A 20560-nucleotide genomic window follows, 5' to 3' on the forward strand; every position below is an offset into this window, starting at 1 on the left:
GATGTCTTCCTGTTACTACTAAAGATGAACTTTTTATGCTCCTGGGCAAGTCAACCAATCCACCTGTACAACAGATCCATACACTCAGATCAATACAAGACCAATCATTCCTTCTGGAATTCTCCTCACTCTGTTGAATCCCATGTTCTCTTTCTCCACTGGATCTTTTCCATCAGTGTACAAACATGTTATTGTTTCTCTCATCTTAAAACAAATGCAAAAACAATAACAACAACAACCAAAAAAAACTGCTGTCTTGAACTCACTTCTTATTGTAACCATTGCCCTGTTTCATATTTTAATTTATTATTGAAGTATAACTGACATAAAATGTTCTATTATGTTTCAGGTGCACAGCATAGTGATTCCACAGTTCTGTACATTACCATATGTTCACCATGGTAAGTGTGGTGATCATCTGTCACCATACATTTTTACAATATTTTTGATTATTCCCTCTACTGTACTTTTCAGTCCTGTGACTGACTTATTTTATAACTGGAAGTTTGTACTTCTTAACCCACTTCACCTATTTCACCCATCCTTCCTACCCCCTCCTTTCTGGCAACCACTAGTTTGTTCTCTACATTTATCAGTCTGTGTCTGTTTTTTTGTTTGTTTGTTTGTTTGTTCTTTCATTTGTCTTGCTTTTTATTTTTTATTTTTTTAATGTTTGTTTATTTTTGAGAGGGGGAGAGAGAGATGGAGTGCGAGCAGGGAAGGGGCAGAAAGAGAAGGAGACACAGAATCCGAGGCAGGCTCCAGGCTCTGACCTGTCAGCACAGAGCCTGATGAGGGGCTAAAACCCACGAAATGTGAGATCATGACCTGAGCCGGAGTCAGACGCTTAACCTACTGAGTCACCCAGGCACCTCTGTCTTGCTTTTTATTTTTTTTTTAATTTTTTTTTTAATGTTTTTATTTATTTTTGAGACAGAGAAAGGCAGAGCATGAGCAGGGGAGGGGCAGAGAGAGAGGGAGACACAGAATCAGAAGCAGGCTCCAGGCTCTGAGCTGTCAGCTCAGAGCGTGACGCGGGGCTCAAACTCACAGACTGTGAGATCATGACCTGAGCCGAAGCCAGACGCTCAACCGACTGAGCTACCCAGGCGCCCCTGTCTTGCTTTTTAGATTGCACATATCACTAAATCATATGGTGTGTCTTTCTCTTATTTCATTTATTATATTAAGTGAAATCCATGTTGTTAGTTCATCCATGTTGCTGCAAATGGCAACACTAAAGTTGCTTCCCTATCCATACCTACCTCACTATATTCATTCTCAACTTTCTCTGTGGATCGCTCCTCTTCTTCCCAGACTCTAAATAAACAGTGGTGGACACCAGGGCTGAGGCTTTGGACTTGTCTTTTTCTATTTCTCTGTGTTATTTGAGCCAGATCCATGGGTTTCTAAATCATCCAAATGCTTATAATTCCAAAATTTATAACAAAGGTATAACTCTAGGGCAAACCAAACTCCCAATATCCAAACTCATTTATCCAATTGCCTTCTTAACATCTCCACTTTGAAGTCTGATAGGCCTCCAAAAGTCAGCACATCTTCAAATCAAAGTCACAAATTTCTGCTTCAGTCTATTCTTCTCTTAGGCTTTTCCATCATGAATAATTATAAGTCAACAATTCCAATTGGTCAAAAAAAAAAACTTGGGAGTCACCCTTGAATTCTTTCTCTCTCATCTGTAATCCAATCCTATCAGATACAGCTTTAAATTATGTCCAGGGCACCTGGGTGGCTGTCCATTAAGCGTCCAACTTTGGTTCAGGTCACGATTTCACGGTTTAATCAATTCAAGCCCTGCATGGGGCTCTGCACACTGACCACGTGGAGCCTGCTTCGGATTCTCTCTCTCTCTCTCTCTCTCTCTCTCTCTCGCGCGCGCGCGCGCGCGCGCGCGCGCGCGCGCTTTCTCTCTGCCCCTCCCCCACTCACACTTGTCTCTCAAAATAAATAAATAAATAAAAATTAATTTTTTTTAATTTAAAAAATAAAATATATACAAATGCAACCATTTTTCACCACCTTCACCTTTAACAATCTGGCTCAAGCCACCATCATCTCCCATCTGAAGTATTGCAATAGTTAACTCTTTTGCCTGTGCTTCGCTCAAGAAAATTCTTAGCATAGCAGCCAGACCGATCCCACTATGTCAAACCAGGTCAGAATTCTGCAATCTTGTCTCATCTCGCACAAAGTAAAAGCACAAGATTAAATAAATAAATAAATAAATACCTTATCAAAATTATCATGTCCCCTAGAACTCCTCTTTATACATTCTCCCTTGCTATCTCCCACTCAGCCACAATAGTTCCCTCCATGTCCTTTGAACACTCCTGGTACATTTCTATTCAATGCACCTGCGCACCTGCATTTTACACTACCTACCACATTCCTCTCCCACATGGCTTGCTCTCTCCCTTTCTGTAGGTCTTTAGTCAGATCTCCTATTTACCTAGACTTTCAACCCCTCCGCACCAACATCTAGCAATCTCTAACCCCCTTTCCTGCTCTATTCTGAAACATAGTAGGATCTGATAGAGTTAGTAAATGAACTGAAAGAAAGGAAGTAAGCATAACAGTCAGTATCAGAGATAATTTTTGAGAAACGAAACTTACTTTCAAATGCCTCAAACATTCATGAAGCATTGCCTAAGAGAGGCCTCTGAAGTCTTTCAACAATTAATAAATAAGAGTTGTTCGTAATGTTCATTTTTGGAAGCAATTGGGTGCTACTAACATACTTAAAATAGTTTAAAAAAATCTCGAATGAGAATATTAACAGATGAAAATTTCACAGAATTAATGATTGTTCATCTTTGCTACAGACAAGCTGGAATGTATTCATTTCTCTGTTGTAGAAAGATGTAGGAAAAAGAGGAAGCAGTATAAATCTAATTTGAATTTTATCTTCACCAACAAAGAAAATAAAATTCAATAACACACTGAAACATATAGTGCCTACTTATATACACACAGTAGGGAATTAGTAAATGAAAATTCCCTTTTTCTAGTGTACTATATTTATTTTCTAGTATATATTTTCTAGTATATATATATACTAGTATATATAGTATATCTAGTATATATAATATATTTCTAGTATATATTTTCTAGTGTACTATATAAATATAGTGTACTATATTTATTTTGTAAAGTGTTTTTATAATTTACTCTCTAAACTGTTTGTCATATCATAATCACAGTATTTTCTTAAGCAATTGAAAATATTTTTCCCACATATAACTTTCTGCAAGAAAAAGAGTTGTTCACTAAGTAGAATAAAACTTATGACTTTCTTTTTGTTCACTTTACTGTTTTTTTAGGGAAGGATATTTGCTATATTGATAGTACCTTCATGAATTATCTTATTTAATTACTATTGTAGATGTTAAACATTGTAAATAATAAAATGTCTAAGAACCAAAAATCATGAACGCAATAATAGCTGAATTCAAATTTTAAACTGTATTCTGGGTATTAAGGATCCAGAAGGTGGTAACTTGGTTAGTAGCTTCTCATCATATAATGTAAGTAAACGTTAAATAAAAAGGAATGCAATCATTATTTTTTTTTTTGAAGGAAAAAGATGTTTGGCCACCTTCTGATGATTTCTTAGCCTGGAGGGAAGCTTCTGAATATGAGCTGCTAGAATGACAGTGGAGAACTGAAGTTCAGCAAAGTCTGGAGAGATTTAGGAAAACAAAGAAAGATGGTTTAAAAAAAAAAAAAAAGAGAACTATGAAATTAGTTCTTAATCCAGAGGGCCAAACTGTCCTGGTTTCAAATGAGCTCTTGAACCACAGTCGAGCTGCTCAAAATGGGGGTTGCCAACTGAAATTTTTAAGGAAGCAGAAAGTCACTTGCTACTTCTATTTGTTTTAGTGATTTACCCTTCCTCCAGACATTGTATTCCTCTTTCAAAGATGCTGCTGAATCTATTGTTTAGTAGATGGTTTTTCATTTACCCATCAAAGCACCCTTCCTCCTTCTTTTCAGAGTATTGTCCAGGGGTGCGTTCAGGAAGATGAAAAGAAGGATATAAGGTCGATGGTCACAGGCAGAAATTAGCCACAGTTATAAAAATAAGTAGTAGATATCCAGTGGTTTTGACTTTCTGCTGTTTGAAGGTCTCCCTGGAGAGATGAGGAAGGGAGAAGAATGTCCCTTTAGTTCCTGCAGAGTTTTCTTCTCTAGTTAGTCATAAACCTGAGTGACAGGGAAAAGATGATCCAAGGCCCCTGCTGCTCCAAGAAAAGGAAATCAGTATAAGAATGTTTTTACATAGCCTTGCACAAAAACCATCATTATACGTATGTAACCTCTCACTACACCCAAAACCAATCCCAATTAAAATGAGAACAGGACTAAAAATCACACTGAAAATCTTTTCTCCAATTTCTGTGGTACTTCCTTTTCTGAATAGAAGAAATAATTTCTCCTTTCTTTCTTTTGGTAATATCCTTGTGCATTTCCACTGATGGATGAGGTAAAAACCTTGGACTATTGTACTAGCCTCCATTCCATGCCATATAATAGATGTCACATCCCCTGTATTTTCATAGAGGTCTGTGAGCCTTTCTTAAGAATATAAAATATTAGGGGCGCCTGTGTGGCTCAGTCGGTTAAGCCTGCAACTTCAGCTCAGGTCATGATCTCGAGGTCCGTGAGTTCGAGTCCTGCGTCGGGCTCTGTGCTGACCGCTCAGAGCCTGGAGCCTGTTTCGGATTCTGTGTCTCCCTCTCTCTCTGACCTTCCCCCATTCATGCTCTGTCTCTCTCTGTCTCAAAAATAAATAAACATTAAAAAAATTAAAAAAAAAGAATATAAAATATTAAATGTAAAAGTTACACTTACCATTCAAATGGATGAAAATGGATTTTTTCAGATTTTTTAGTCTGTTTGCCCTTGTGAGAAGCCAAAAATGGAGTGAAAATAAAATCTATCTAGAGTGATGATGCTATCATATGATTGGTCTTAAATATTTGGGCCCCACCCAAATCACAGGCTTGTGAAAACTTGGCTCCAAGTAATAATTCATAGTCCAGTTGACAGGGATCATGGGCCAGGTAGGTATATGTGCTATGCATGTGTCTGTGTGTATATATTGTTACTTTCTACTCATACATTTTGGAAGGCCTACTTTATCACTATGCCAACTATCCAACACATTCCCACTGAAGCAATGAGAAGTCAGATAGACCATAATTAACTGATCCTGTCCTCAACCAAATCCCATCCCCCATCCCAACCTATATGTTAGATTTTGCTCTGCTTTAGATTGTATATAATTGTTTTTCATGTTGGTATTTTTGTTGTTGTTTTGTTTTGTTTTGTTTTGTTTTGTTTTACAAGAGAGTGAGAACACAAGCAGAGGAAAAGCAGGGGTGGGGGGGGACAGGGATAGAGGATCTGAAGCAGGCTCTGCGCTGACAGAAGCAAGCCTGATGCAAGGCTTGATCGAACTCACGAATTTTCAAGATCATAACCTGAGTCGGAGTCGGACACTCACCTGACCGAGTCCCCCAGGCACCCCAATCTTCTATAATTGTTTTTGATTGGCATGAGTGAACATGACTACTGCCTTGATAGTTATGTGTCCCCTCTTGTGTTTGTCATAGCTAAATGAAGATCATAGACAAGCACACTGTTCATTTTTATTCTACAACTCACCACCACCACAACCACCAAACATACACTTTGGCAAAGTCATGCTTACAATCCTCCTGTTACATGGCATTTGTCAGGGATGTTTCAAAAGTAGCTATAATATGAATGGATGCCCCCTCCGTATTTGCATTATCAAGCCAACAAAATCCTGCAGTAATCTGAGCATTCTTACCAGAGAGAGAACCACAAAATTGACTCACTGTAATTTGACAGAAAACTTATTTTAGGAAAAATAAAGTATTGGTGAAATGTGGCCTAAGTGCTGCTGAATAGTTCATAAGCTCAGCTGAAGTCCCTCTAAAGAAAGCACATCCCTGAAGATGATAAGGCCAAGTCATCAAGGTTCAGAAAAATCCTGGGAATCTTCCAGAAGGGTAACCGGAAACACAAGTGAAAGTACTACTTAACTCTGGTGGAAAATAAGGACTACTCCGTGAAAGAAAGAAAGAACTAACTAACTAACTAGACAGATGGGAGAATCTTAGAAAAATAAAGTTTGAGAAGGTACAAACGTTTTTAACTTGTACAAAAGCTATGAATGAGATCGATTAGATTTTCACCAAAGATGAAAATTTCACAGCCAGGAACTAAACCATGAAATTTGAAGGCGATATTTTTACTCGCCTTCATGAGTAGTAAATTTATGATACAGATTACATCAAGTAGTTGCATAAACTCGAGGTATAGACATATACATTGAAAAGAGATCAAAATAATAAACATAGAACTAGATAAAGGAAATCTAGTTATATATTTCTGAGGTTTGTTTTTTTTTTTAAGTAAAAGTAAATAAAGGCTGTGATACTCTCACACAAAATACTATTTTGCCTTCCTGTCAATGTGTCAGGACTGGGCACAATGGGCTGTTTGTCTCACTCCAAGAAGTGTTTCTTTATCATGTCAATGTCAAGAGTATGTCCTTTGAGTCCACTTGCCTATTCTATGCTTGAATCCTAGATCCATCACTTGCCAGCTGAGGGATTACAGTAAAATTACTGCAGTTGTTTCCATAGCTCTAAAATAGTAATAACCTGGCCCATCTCTCAGAGTTCTAGTGAAAGTTAAATGATATATTCCATGTACAGCATTTAGCACAGTTCAGGATGTATAGCAAATACTCAAGTCATTTTAAGTATCATTCATAATAATGCAAAATAAGCAATTTACTCTCAGAATAATAAAGTGATAGACCAAGTGTATTCTTAATGATTCAATTATACACTGGGAATTCTTTTTCCTTGTCTTGATCAATGACTTTACCCACTGTCTAATCAGCTACTGCCACAATAATGCTGCATAATAACCTCATATTCTTGATGGATTATATCAACAAGTACTTGTTTTTCTTATTCACAGGAGGTGAAGATTTGCTGATCTCAGCCAGACTCAGCCAAACTTGGCTCTAGGGCAAGGGCTAGGTCAAACCTTTTCCATGAGCCTGATTCTGGGGTCAAGCTGAGGGACAGTAGCCACCAGGACATATTCTCATGGAAATGGCAGAAGTCCAGGAGTGAAGCAAAATTATGATAGCATGTTTTAGACTTTTGTAACATTCCATGGGCCAAAGCAACTCGCATGACCAAAGATGACATTAAATGGGATAGTCAAGCATATTCTCTCAGTAAGAGGAGAAGAAAGTAAATATCTGTTGAAAAATAATCCTATCACACCAGCTGACATTGAAGGTGAGAAGGATTTTAAAAGAAAGAGGAGTGTGGGGAGGAAATCCAGCTATTCGTAGCAGCATGAATGGATCTTGACGGCATTAGACTAAGTAAGATGAGTCCGGCAAAGACACATGCTATAAATGACCTATACGTGGAATCTAAACAAGCTAAATCTGTGAAAATGGAATAGAATGGTGGTTACCATGGGCTGGGGTGTGGCACAACTCAGGTTGTGAAGTACAACCCTTAAAGGTGCAAACTTTCAACTAGTAGATAAATAAGTTCTGGAGATCTAATGCACAGCAGTTATTATAGTCACCAATACTATATTATAAACTTCAAAGTTGCCAAGATACTTGATCTTAACTTTTCTCATCACAAAAAAGCAATGATAATCATGTGACTTTATAGAGGTATTGGCTAATGCTAGCATGGCAATCACACTGCAATATATAAATGTATCAAACCAACACATTGTACACTTAAACTAATGCAATGCTATATCTCAACTTAAAGAAAAAGAATAGTATGGGGAAAGATTCTCATTGTCTCTCCTAGATAGAAATCATACTCAAAATCTGTTTTTCACTGTACAATGAACAGAGTTAAATTTGACATACAGAGAAGGAAAATATGAGAACATCAGGCTATTCCCAAGGAGATCCAGTATATAGGTCTCAGTATCTAGAGCTTCCAAAAGGAGAGTGGCCTGATCTCAAAGGTGCACACTGCACTGACAACATGAAAATGGTCATATTGTTATTCACTTAAAGAATATTCTCTGTTCAACAATGTGCTGATGTCTTTAAATTAATATTTATTAAAGGAAGTGTCTCTGCTGTTCAAGTAAATGTAATTGAGCCTGAGGAACTATGGCATGGCCTAATTTGTCTTGACTATAAAATACCATTTTAGAGTTTGCATATTAATAACAGCAGCAACACAAAACAGCAACACAAAACCCCCCCTCATTAAAAATTTTTGGAAAAAAGCAAAGTCCTGAAAGAGATAAAAGGATGGAGGGATCATATGTCCAGAAGCAAATGCATCGTGAAGCCTCTGGTCAATGACATCAGTTACTTTGTAAATGAATTAGAAGTCCTAATTCTGCTTTAGCTTAGAAATCTGATTATCCTAGAGCTTGTAAGAAATCAGCTTTAATCCTCTTTTAAATGTCATTCAACAGGTTCTCTGTTGTACGTGGTATGCAAATGAATTTCCCTTATCAGATCCTTTCTAATTCATTTTCCTTCCACAGGACATTCTCAGAAATAATTTAAGACTGGACTCTGAAAATTGTTCCAATCTTGAATAACATATGTTTGAAGCATATTGTGTCTCCAATCAGCAAATCACTCCTGAATTCAAAAGCAAAAATCCTTGTTACTCTACATGAAAATTAAACATGAAAATTTTCTGACATGTTATGTCCACATCTAAGCTGCTCTCCGTATATTTCAGTGTCAGCTCAAAATGAAATTTAAAAATCCTAGCATTGTCTCCCCTATTCAAAATACACCAGATTTTCTTATGGTTATGATCATAGCCAAAACTGCAAGGAGTGAGGGATGTAACTCAAGTTTTCCTTCTTCAGATAGAGAAAAACAGTATTAGTAATTACTCCTCAAGCAGATCAAAAGGAAAATGAACATTGAAATGAAGTCCAAGTCCTGGTTTTAGTCCTAAACCTGTAAGATAACATAGGAAAAGCTACATCTTTATAAATTATTTTGAGTTGGAAAACAAATTAAATTTTGCTGTTGTATTGATAATTAGGTCCTTGTAAGAGGCATAGCTGCTGAAATGTAAACAGTAGGGACTATATAATGTGTTTGGTCTAAAAGTAAATACAGTTGTTTACTCAACTTGCAGATTTAAGATGAAATTTATGGAAAGCTTTATTAACCATGTGGTGACCTTCTAAGACTTGGGATGCTTGATTTATATTTCTCTCTTTGCTTAGATGTACGCTCTCATGTAAGTGTTAAATGATTTCATTTACTCTACACCAGTGTTACCTTTTTGTCTTTTAAATAACTTATAATTGAAGGTCAATATTACATTTAGAGTGGGAAGAACATCAGTCAGTAATTGTCAGTGTCTTTTCCCCGAAGATAGAGTTTTTTTGAATCATCTGGTCATTTTATCATTATATATGTGTATGTAATATGTATATCCTAGGCTTTATTATATACAAGATATAGATACAAATGGATACCCACGTGAAATTAATATGTATTGCTCCCAGTATTTTAATCCTCTTTCTATATTTTAAGAATTCTTTATTTTGTAAATCTTGGTAGGAAGAATCTATCTCTTGGGGGACAGAGGGATGAAAAATCTACATACTTGCTTTTTTGGCCTCTGTTATAGCTAAGCGGGACACGTGAACTAGGATTAGCCAATCAGACACAGCTCTTCCAGGTTTGATTCCCAGAGCTTCTAATAGAACAAAATTCAGGAATGGTGGAGGATGCATGCTGGAGGTAGTAACAATGGTTCAGGATGGCCTCTCGTGTTCAACAAGCAGAGGTAGTCTTGCCCTCAGCAGAATGGGTTCTAAGCTATGATTTATGCCTGAGGTTCACACTTCTTGGCTCCTTTACCTTGTCTGTTCTCTAAGTCAATTTATCCAGTCTTCTGGCAATTCAGTGAGCCACTCAACGTCTTCTTAATCACTTCCCTTTCTGTATAATGAGCCAAAATCAGTTTGGGTTGATTGTTACAAGGATTCTTACCTATTTACACCATGGAAAACTGGGGCTTTTCAGGAAAGATATCAAGATGTGAAATATGCTACCTGTGGTGTTTGGCAATCTTTGAAAGAACCATGGCATACAATCACTTAGTTGTGATTACCTTAATAAAATAGTAGTAGTTGGTCATCTAACATTAAACTAAATAGGTAGTGGAAAGCTCTCCCTTGACATGTTTCTTCCACCATGATTGACTGAGCCCAATAGGCCATGGAAGGTTACCTATCTGTTCTATTCAGTAATCAGGGTAGATTTTAGGTAAAGTTAAAGACTTAAAATGCATGCCTAAAATTATATTCTGTCTATCGACATATATGGTCACTGACCCATTCCCACCTCCTAAAGTAGATTATAAAACAATCTAGTTTTTCTCAATTAGCTTCCTCTGGGAATAAAAAGATTATTCTCCACCATACTATGCTCTTCTCTGCACCCCAGTATGCTTACCCTGTAATCTGTATCATTTGGACTCTGTGACCACTTTTTCCCTTTGGGTTGGTCAGTGGGTGACAACAATGGCACAGTGTCTTCTGCAGAAGTTGTGTCTCAGCTCCTGTTCAGAACCCCTTTAGGTCTGACTCAGCTCTCGCCAGTCTCTAATAACAGTATTTCTTTGATCTTCTCCTTTAGTCCTAGCAGTGATCTCCTTCTTTTACATCTACTGTGGCCTCCTACAATTGTTTTTCCTTGGGTAACTCAATATCCTTCATTCCTTTAACCTAAGTCACATCTTTATAAATAGTTGTTTCATAAAAGTCTCATTATTTGCATCATCTTGGCATCATCTTTCCTGTCATAATACTGACTGACATGGCAGTCCAAAGACAGAGGCTGGATCTTACTCATCTTTTAATTCCAATGATTAGCAAAATGCCTATCACACACAAATTTCTCAGAATAGTTGGATAGATCTGGACTCAGTGTGCAAAGAAAGCCCCCAAACAGCTTCCACATTTAGACTATATTTGTCTAATGTTCAGTGAGCTCCCAAAAATCTATCTCACTGTAGCTCCTAGGACTCCTCCCATTGTGTATGGAACTAGTGCGCTGCAGTAGAACAAGCATGGGATTTGAACACAGGCAAATAGATCTGTGTAATCTCAGAATGATAACTTAACTTCTGAGTAATAAAACTAACCTTAGAAGACTGAATTGTTTTATAGGCTAAACTGTGGTACCAAATAAATATAAAAATACAATGGCTTTGATGAGAGCAGTTCATTTCTCTCACACGTAATAGTCCAGATAAAAAGTGGCTCACACCAGTGGGACAGGTCTGTTTAGTGTGGCCATTCAAGACAAAGATTTTTGCCATCTTGTTGTTCTTTTACACTTGGGATAGTGTTTTTCTCTCTTCTGTTGAAGCTGAGTGATGACTACAATAGGAATGGTTAAGCAAGAACATAATAAATGCACAATTTTCTTTAATTGTTTTCCATTTTTTTATTGTGTTAAAATACACATAGCAAGATTTAGTATCTTAACCATTTTCAAGTTTACAGCTCAATGGTATTAATTGCATTCATATTGTTGTGCAACCTTCACCATCATCCATCTCCGAAATACTTTTCGTCTTGCAAAACTAAAACTTTGTACCCATTAAATCATAACTCCCCATGACCTGCTCCCCCCAGGCTTGGTAACCATCATTCTACTTTCTGAAACTATGAGTTCTTCTTCTCTTCCTCCTCCTTCTCCTTCTCCTCCTCCTCCTCCTCCTCCTCCTCCTCCTCCTCCTCCTTCTTCATGTTCTTTATCTTCTTCCTCTTCTTCTTCTTCCAATTTTTTTTTCCAGATTCCACATACAAGTGAGATAATGCAGTATCTGTCTCCCCATGTCTGGCTTATCTTCTTAACATAATGTCCTCAGGTTTATCCACATTTTCACAAATGACAAGATTTCCTTCTTTTTAAAGACTGAATAATATTCCATTATATACATATAATATTCATATAGAATTATAATTCATACAATAATGGAATATATACAGTAAAATTGCATGATATATACTTTATACACACACACACACGCCCCACATTCTTTATTCACCCATTGACAGCCATTAGGTTGTTTCCATATCTTGCTATTGTGAATAATGCTATAATAAACATAAAACTACATATATCCCCTTGAAGGTAGTGATTTTAATTCCTTTGGCTATACACCCAGAAATGGAATTACTAGATCTAGTGGTAGTTCTATTTTTATTCCTCTGAGGAACCTCTACGCTGTTTTTCTTAATGGCTCTACCAATGGCTGTGTGTGTGTGTGTTACTTGACAAGATTCTGAGGAAATGAAATAATCTCAGACTCTGGAGGAAGATAATTATGTTTAAATCCTGGCTGCTGTCCTTACAATACAAGTCATCTTGGGAAAGTGACTTAATCTTTTAAGCCAATTTCCTCATGGGCAACAATAATGAATACTTCACAGAATTTTGGTGATGAATAAAAAGACAATATATATAAAGTAGTTAGCACAGTATCCAGAATATATTATATGCCAAACCAAACATTATTAAGAGCTACATTTCTGTGGGGACTGAGTAAGGCAAAGTAGGTCTATTTATTTCCCAAGGAAAGCAGGTTAGAGTCAGACACCATGGCAGTCACCACTCCAGTCAGCTGTTAGACCAACTAGCTTTAAGGCATTTTGTTCATCTTCACCTAGACTGAGAACGGTATAAGGACTTTAATATATCTAGTGGAGAGCATCAAAAAAGACGGACACACAAACATGCAAAAACAGGAAGAAACAAGAAATGACACCTTGAACTATAAAATTTTGTTTGGAAAATATTACAAAACTCTAACATCACTTATTGCTTCTTCCTCACTTTAACATTTTTTAAGAATACTACAGGAATTCTTAGGCTGAATAAGAAAACAAAGAGTTCCACAGCAAGAATCCAAGCCCACAGGAGGAAGCCTTTCTAGTTTTTTAAGTCATGCATTATCACCTCCACAGCATTCTGTTATCTAAAAACAATAGCAAAAGTCAGCTTAGATCCAAGGAAAAGCAATACACACACACCCGCATGCACACACACGCACGCACACACACACACACACCTTGATGGAAAAAGTGCAAAAGATTTTGCAGACAAGTTTTAAAAACTCCATATGATGTATATTTATATTTTGGACTTAGGTCCTAAGTTTTTATATACATATTCTGGGTCTACACTGAACATACCCCATATTTTGAAATTTAAAACTACAGTTTAAACATTATTTAAACAAAGCCATTATATAGCACATAGTACATATTTTTAAATTATTATGGCATCCGTTACCCTAAATTCTCTTTTCAGAGTTTGTAAATGTGTATCAAATGTAACAGACAGAATGTATTAGCAAAAAAGTGTTTGTCATAGCAAGAACTTTCTCAAAATAATTGTTAAAAATACAAATTAGATGTAAATGCTATGTATTTTTGTAGATGACAGATGATATTAAAGAGTCTTGTAGATGTTTCTACAAAACTTCCCTCCCTAGAATTATCAGTGCATTAGAAATGATGCACTTGTTAAAAAGCAATATCCTTAGCCTAAAAGCTCATACAATCAATTTTATGGTTCACATATTTGAATTGTCATTATTTTAATTAGGAGTTATTTATCTCAATTCATTCCACATCAAGTCTAATTTCTGGCTCTATGGTACTCTATTTGCTAGAGTATTGTCTTAAAAAAACTCAATTTATTGTTCAGTGACAAGAATATCGTCCTTATTTAAGGAAACCTAATTGTAGAGCTGGCCTGAAAATGACCTTATACAAACAAAATTCACCGAACTTGGCTCTAACTTTTGGTGTGATACGATTATGACCCATACTTCTGCCCTAATGTAATTCTCTTATCCAGTTATTATCCAAGCAATCCCTTGGAAGTTGGGGTTTATCCTTTGAATGTGAGTATCATTTCCCTTCTTAGAGCAAATAAAACATAAGATTTTCCTGGAAAGAACAAGGCTTAATGTAAAGAACAAAACAGAAATGATACCCATGTTTTAATATATACAATGGAGTATTACTCAGCAATCAAAAAGAATGAAATCTTGTCATTTGCAACTATGGGGATGGAACTGGAGGGTATTATGCTAAGCAAAATTAGTCCATCAGAGAAAGACATCATATGATGTCAAATATCATATGACTTCACTCATATGAGGAATTCAAGAAACAAAACAGATGAACATAAGGGAAGGGAAGCAAAAATAATATAAAAACGGGGGGGTGGGCAAAACATAAGAGACTCTTAAATATAGAGAACAAACAGGGTTGCTGGAGGGGTTGTGGGAGGGGGGATGGGCTAAATGGGTAAAGGGCATCGAAGAATCTACTCCCGAAATTGTTGCACTATATGCTAACTAACTTGGATATAAATTTAAAAATTAGTTAATTAAAAAAGAAATGATACTCATGTTTTAATATAAAAGTGGGAGAAAAAAATTATCTGTCAAACAAGAGTTACAGCTTGAAAATGTGAATAAATTATTATGATTCTACAACTTTGATTTTTTTTAACATTTATTTATTTCCGAGAGACAGAGAGAAACAGAGCATGAGTAGGGAAGGAGGAGAGAGGGGAAAACACAGAATCTGAAGCAAGCCCCAGGCTCCAAGCTGTGAGCACAGAGCCTGATGCCAGGCCTGAACTCATGAACTGTGAAATCATGACCTGAGCTTAAGTCAGACATTTAACCTACAGAGCCACCCAGGGACCCCTATAGGCTTTGATTTTTAATGCCATATATCAATGTTAAGGCTATGACTATGTTGTGTTAGAATTTCCCTCTCCACCAAGTCCCAGAAAACAAACCTAAACCACAATGCCCACTTTATGATATCATATTTGTTACATTTTGCCATTCATATAATTGGTTTTGTATTCTTAATTAACTTTTTAAATATGGGAATATTATTTCCTCAACTAGACTGTAAGTTCCCCAAATACTGAAAGTTATGCTTTATACACTTTTTAATGCCTCCCTCACTATCTAATGAAGTATTAGGTATAAATAAGATAGGTATTTGCTAATGAATTTTTAATTTAATTAAATTATTGAAAGTTAACATGTTAAACTTACATGTAACAGAGGGCAAAATACAAGAATTTAGTATCAGAATCAGTTTAATTTTGTATAATCAGTTTCTTCAAATAAAAACAAAATTTTGATGATAAATCATCATGACCCTTATTAACTATTAAGAAAGCAATGATAATCATTCATGTTTTAACAAAGAATTAATTATTCAGTAATAATACAAGATAAAGGAGATAGGAGTAAAAATAACAGATAAACCATAAATTGAGAAAATAAGTAAAAGCTGAAGTAATCTGATGATTTCAGCTCTGATTATTGATCATATTTTCCATATTATTTATTTGTATTTGAAACAAACTAAAAAGCGACTCAAAGATGACAATTTTTTTTAAGATTTTATTTTTATGTAATCTCTACACCCAACATGGAGCTCAAACTCACAACCACGAGATCAAGAGTCACACATTTCTCTGACTAAGCCATCCAGGTGCCCCAAAGAAGACACCTTTAAATGGGCGCATGGGTGGCTTAGCCAGGACTTTGGCTCAGGTCAAGATTTCATGAGCCCAAAGTTGGGCTCTTTGCTAACAGCTCAGAGCCTGGAGCCTGCTTTGGATTCTGTGTCTCCCTCTATCTCTGCTCCTCCCCTGCTCATGCTCTGTCTCTCTGTCTCTCTCTCAAAAATAAATAAAAACATTTAAAAAAAAAAAAAGAAGAAGACACCTTTTACTTAAAAACAAATGTCACAATAGGACATGGAATAAAAACTTCAAAAGTTGAAGATATTCACTCAGAGCATGAAGAAGTCTTAAAGATGCCTGATATAACTGCTTAACATAAGAGATGAGGATTAGAGACCAAGAGATTTGCTATGGGTATGAAAATAAGTGACTGGACCAGGAATAGATAAAACAAGTGCCCCTTTTACCACCATGGACAGACATTCACTCATCATGTATGATAATGTATATTGGCTCAATTATAAATACTGTTATTTTGAATCCCCTGAAAAACTTCTTCTATTCCAAGGAATGCCTCAACTTGTCCATTAATCTCCTTTTTTTTCACCACCTGTACAATATACCAATAGAGTATTTCCTGCTAATCAAATGTCTATGTCATACACTACATCATGGACAGAGAAAACCCTAAATTGAAATGGACTCTACCAGTCTGAGGCTGCTTTTCACCAATAGATAAAGTTGGGGCAATCAAATGTTGACTTCATATTTGATATTCATATTCAAATATCTTTTTTAAATTTTTTAATGTTTTTAGAGAGAGAGAGAGACAAAGCATTAGCTGAGGAGGGGCAGAGAGAGAGAGGGAGACACAGAATCTGAAGCGTGAGCTATCAATCCAAGCTCTAAGCTATCAGCACAGAGCCTAACACGGGGCTTGAACCCGTGAACTGTGAGATCATGACCTGAGTCAAAGTTGGATGCTTAACTGACTAAGCCATCTAAGTGCCCCAAATACCTTATATTATTAACAACTAATTCTACTAAAATTAATGTGAGCTTTGACTTTTAAATGCATTTTAATAAATATATTAGCTTGTATTGTATTCTGGCATGAGCATTCTGGCAAAAGAAAGCAAGAACTAACCCAAATTAAGGGCTCCTTTCATTAATTTGAGATGTGTCCCAAATATGTAATAAAAAATTATTTCAATGAAATATTGAAAAAATATTTCAGTGAAAACCAGCAGAGTGCTCAGAGTAATCAATAAACATGTACTTAATGAATAAAATTATTTTTCTAGATAGATGTTAGGGGTTTGATCCCTTTTGCCTGGGGACTTACTGTCCAGTAAAATTAGAATTATTTTATGTACAAAAATAAGTAGGAACACCAAAAGATAAACTATCAGGGCCAGATGTTGATGCATAATACAGACAACAATGCATCATCCAGTAAGTAGTTCAGTGAAAGGAGAAATGTTTGGAGGAGGGTGGGGAAAGGAATGGTTCATATAACTGGACTGGATGTTGTTGCTACAAGAGCAATGTCTGAGAAGAAAGTAAGAATGATTCTGCAATTAAATCCTTTGAAGAGTTGTTTCACTGTCTCCATATACACAGCTTTTGAATGCAATATGTAGGACAGCATACTCAACTGAAGTGCAAAAATCCTTTTCAAAAAACGCATTTTCCTTATTACCCAAGGATCAAATAATAAATAATAATAATAAATGCAGCTTGAGGAGGAAAAGCCACACTCTCATTTATTCTTTTTTTGTGTTTTACCTTAAAAGAAGCTTTGATATTTTTGTACATCAGTCAGCATCCAGCTCATTTCCGTACTGGTGTGTTAACCTTCTCCCTCTGGACACTTGGGATATTAATATTATCCTCTGTAACAATCAGCAGAAGAAATAGAGCATTTACGCAAATACTGCAAATTAGATTAAACTGCAGTTCTGATGTAACCCTGTGACATACAGTTTCTTGCGAATTAAGCCAAATGTACAAGCATTTAATGACTAATCCTTTTAGGTATTTTAATGCCCACATGAAGATTTATTAAGGAGAAAAGGAAAGCATATGCGGTTTTCCGTTAGAGCCTGCCTGCGGGCGGAGGATTGAGCAGATTGGCTTTTTTTAATTAATATTTCAGTTCTTTGTGTTTTGGCGGGCAGGTTGCACGTGGTCCTGGTACTGAACGGACAGCTCCTTTCTCTTAGGCTGTGCGCTGGGGGCTAGAAGTCTATAAGGGCAGTGGCAGACCCTGGAGAGAGAGGAGAGAAAGAAGGCGGGAGAGGAAATCAAGTGCTGACTCCCCCCACCTCTTTCTTTCTTATACCCCACACAGCCATAGGCTTGCCTCCTTCAGAAATTAACCTACTGATCTATATTGGTAAAATTAGTTATACTAGAAGGCTTCTCAGTTCAGCCACAAAAGGGGAGGAGAAAGCTTGTCAGACCCTCCTCCCTCCCCTGGGCTTACTACAAACAACTTTTCTGATGCTAGGAGGAAACCTTTGAAGATAAAGGCAAGTTCGCCTGCATTTTAGGAATCCCTTCTGCAGATGGGAGGATTCTAACTAATGAAATCTCCAGGATCACATTTGTTTTGAATATTATGAAACCTTGTTAAATACAGTAATACATATATATATATATATATATATATATATATATATATATATATATGAGTGTGCATGTATATACAAGTATGCATAGGTATATATAGAAAGATGGAAATAGATATAGATGGACATAGAGCCTGATTAACCAACTTAAAAATATCGCTGATCTTGAAAATTTCTTCCATTTATTCCAATTGCATACTGCTTTCAAACAAAATTTGAACTGTGTTTTAAAGTTCATCAGAGTGTGAGAAAAAGATGTAAGGAGTTGTGAGCTATTGGTAACCACACATTGCATTAAGTACCTTGAGGCATTAAGATGTTTTCATAGAAATATGAGTCAAAATAAAATACATTAGGCATATATCAAATATATCACACATTTTTGTTAAACTAAGACATAGAACATGCATTTCTATTTACATTTCTCCTCATCTGGGAGATATAACTATTGCTCCTTATCTGTAGTTCTCTCCTTCTTCTGAGTATATAGAAAGATTATACTCTTTCCTTGGCCTGTAGTTAGTCACAGCCACATAACTAGATCTGGCCAATGTGTTTCTGGAACAAAGAACTTGTTTACCTGTGCCAGAACTTCCAGAACCCTCTGCAACCTCCACCTTGTGATAATGCACAGATAAAGATCTCACTAGATGCCTGAGCCTCCATATGGAGGATAGCAGCCTTGGTGGGGTGTCCAAATCCACAATGAAGTGTACATTTGAGCATAATAAACTTCTGTTGTGTTAAGCCACAGAGATTTGGGAGCTATTTGTTACCAAAGTGCAGCATGTTCTAATCTGACTAATAAATCCTGTAAAGAAAAATAAATAGTAAGCTTCTTTTGCTCAGAATTGCCAATGATTCACTTTTTATGGGACATTATAAACAATTGCTGTTCAACAGAAATAAAATGCAGGTTACATAAGTCATTTTAAGTTTTCCATATTTTAAAAAGAAAAAAGGAACAAGTAAATTTCCTTTTAATATATTTATCAATATATCAAAATATTATCATTGCGGTCAATACAAAAATTATGAGATATTTAACTTTTCTTTTTCAAATAAGTGTATGAAAATCAAGTGTGTGTTTTATACTTATAGCACATCTCAATTTGGGCTAGCTTGATTTCAAATTGCTAATGCCTTTTAGCCAAAAATCACCAAACACACACTTGTAGTTGAAGAAAATGGGTTTATAACTTGTATGAACACCATGGGAAGTCATGGAAACTTTCTACAAAGTGCATTAGAAAAAATGTATTATAGGATTTTAACTTTGGTTAGGTGATTTCAGGAATGGTGCGAGAAGCAGAGGTTCACACTGGATTGAGTGTTCTCAGAAAGAGGGGAAAACTTTGTGATTAGGTTTCTCGATAAACATTTTACATTGAGGGAAGACTAAAGGCAAAACTGTAATTAGTAAAGAAGCAGCAGTAACTCACATTAGCCAAGAAAGGAGTATATTGGGTGTTTTCAGGTGTGAAAAAATGTTCATGTCTTGTCTATGTTCACATATGATTACAGAGTAGTCTTGTTTCCATCTTCATCTACCATGGTCACAGAGTGGCCCTATGTAATGTTGATGTTCTGTGAGATGGCTTGTGTTCAACAGAACACCAAGACCTGACCGTGAGTTAGGCCAGCCTATAGCAACACCATGGCCTAGTGGATAATGCTAGCTCAACTCCTGGATGTCAGAAACTATTTGGGGGTTAGGGGGGTGGTTTAGTTTAGTATAACTTTTTCTCAAAGTGTTTGGATTAGTCTTCTAGGGCTGCCATAACAAAATGTCACAGGCTGGGAGGTTTAAACAACAGAAATTTGTTTTCTTACAGTTCTGGAGGCTAGAGTCCAAGATCAAGGGGTCAGCAGGTTTGGTTTCTCCAGAAGCCTCTCTTCTTGGCTTGCAGATGGCCACCTTCTTGCTGTGTCCTCACATGGTCTTTCCTCTGTGGGTACACATTCCTGGTTTCTCTTCCTTTTATTAGAAGGACATGAGTCATATTGGATTAGGGCCCCACTCTTATGACCTCATACAACCTTAATTACCTCCTTAAAGGCCCCATCTCCAAATATAGTCACATTGGGGATTATGACTTTAATATACGAATTTTGGAGGGAACAATTCAGTCCAAAATGGTACTCAATAGCCACATGTACCTAGGCATAGCACCGTACAGTTACAGACAACTTGAAATTGATCGTGTCTATTTGCTAGAGACACACTGACTAGGGGCATTTCTAAGTAGAATAAAAGAAAATGAAAGTTTCGCAGCTAAAAGGAACTCTGGATTTTTTTTTTTTTGTC

General features: G+C 36.4%; 1 long non-coding RNA gene across 1 annotated transcript in view; it reads right to left on the bottom strand.

The window, feature by feature from the left end:
• The window catches only part of LOC131514334 (uncharacterized), a 36577-nt gene extending 16363 nt beyond the window's left edge, over window positions 1-20214 (bottom strand). The window contains exons 1-2 of the long non-coding RNA XR_009263029.1: window positions 20086-20214; window positions 17408-17514 (exon numbers count right to left, since the gene is read on the bottom strand). This is a non-coding gene — a long non-coding RNA (uncharacterized LOC131514334). The remainder of the gene's footprint in view (window positions 1-17407; window positions 17515-20085) is intronic.
• Between the last annotated feature and the right edge of the window lie 346 nt (window positions 20215-20560).

This window comes from Neofelis nebulosa, chromosome 6 (assembly GCF_028018385.1).
Source record: "Neofelis nebulosa isolate mNeoNeb1 chromosome 6, mNeoNeb1.pri, whole genome shotgun sequence".
Classification (NCBI taxonomy): Eukaryota; Metazoa; Chordata; class Mammalia; order Carnivora; family Felidae; genus Neofelis; species Neofelis nebulosa.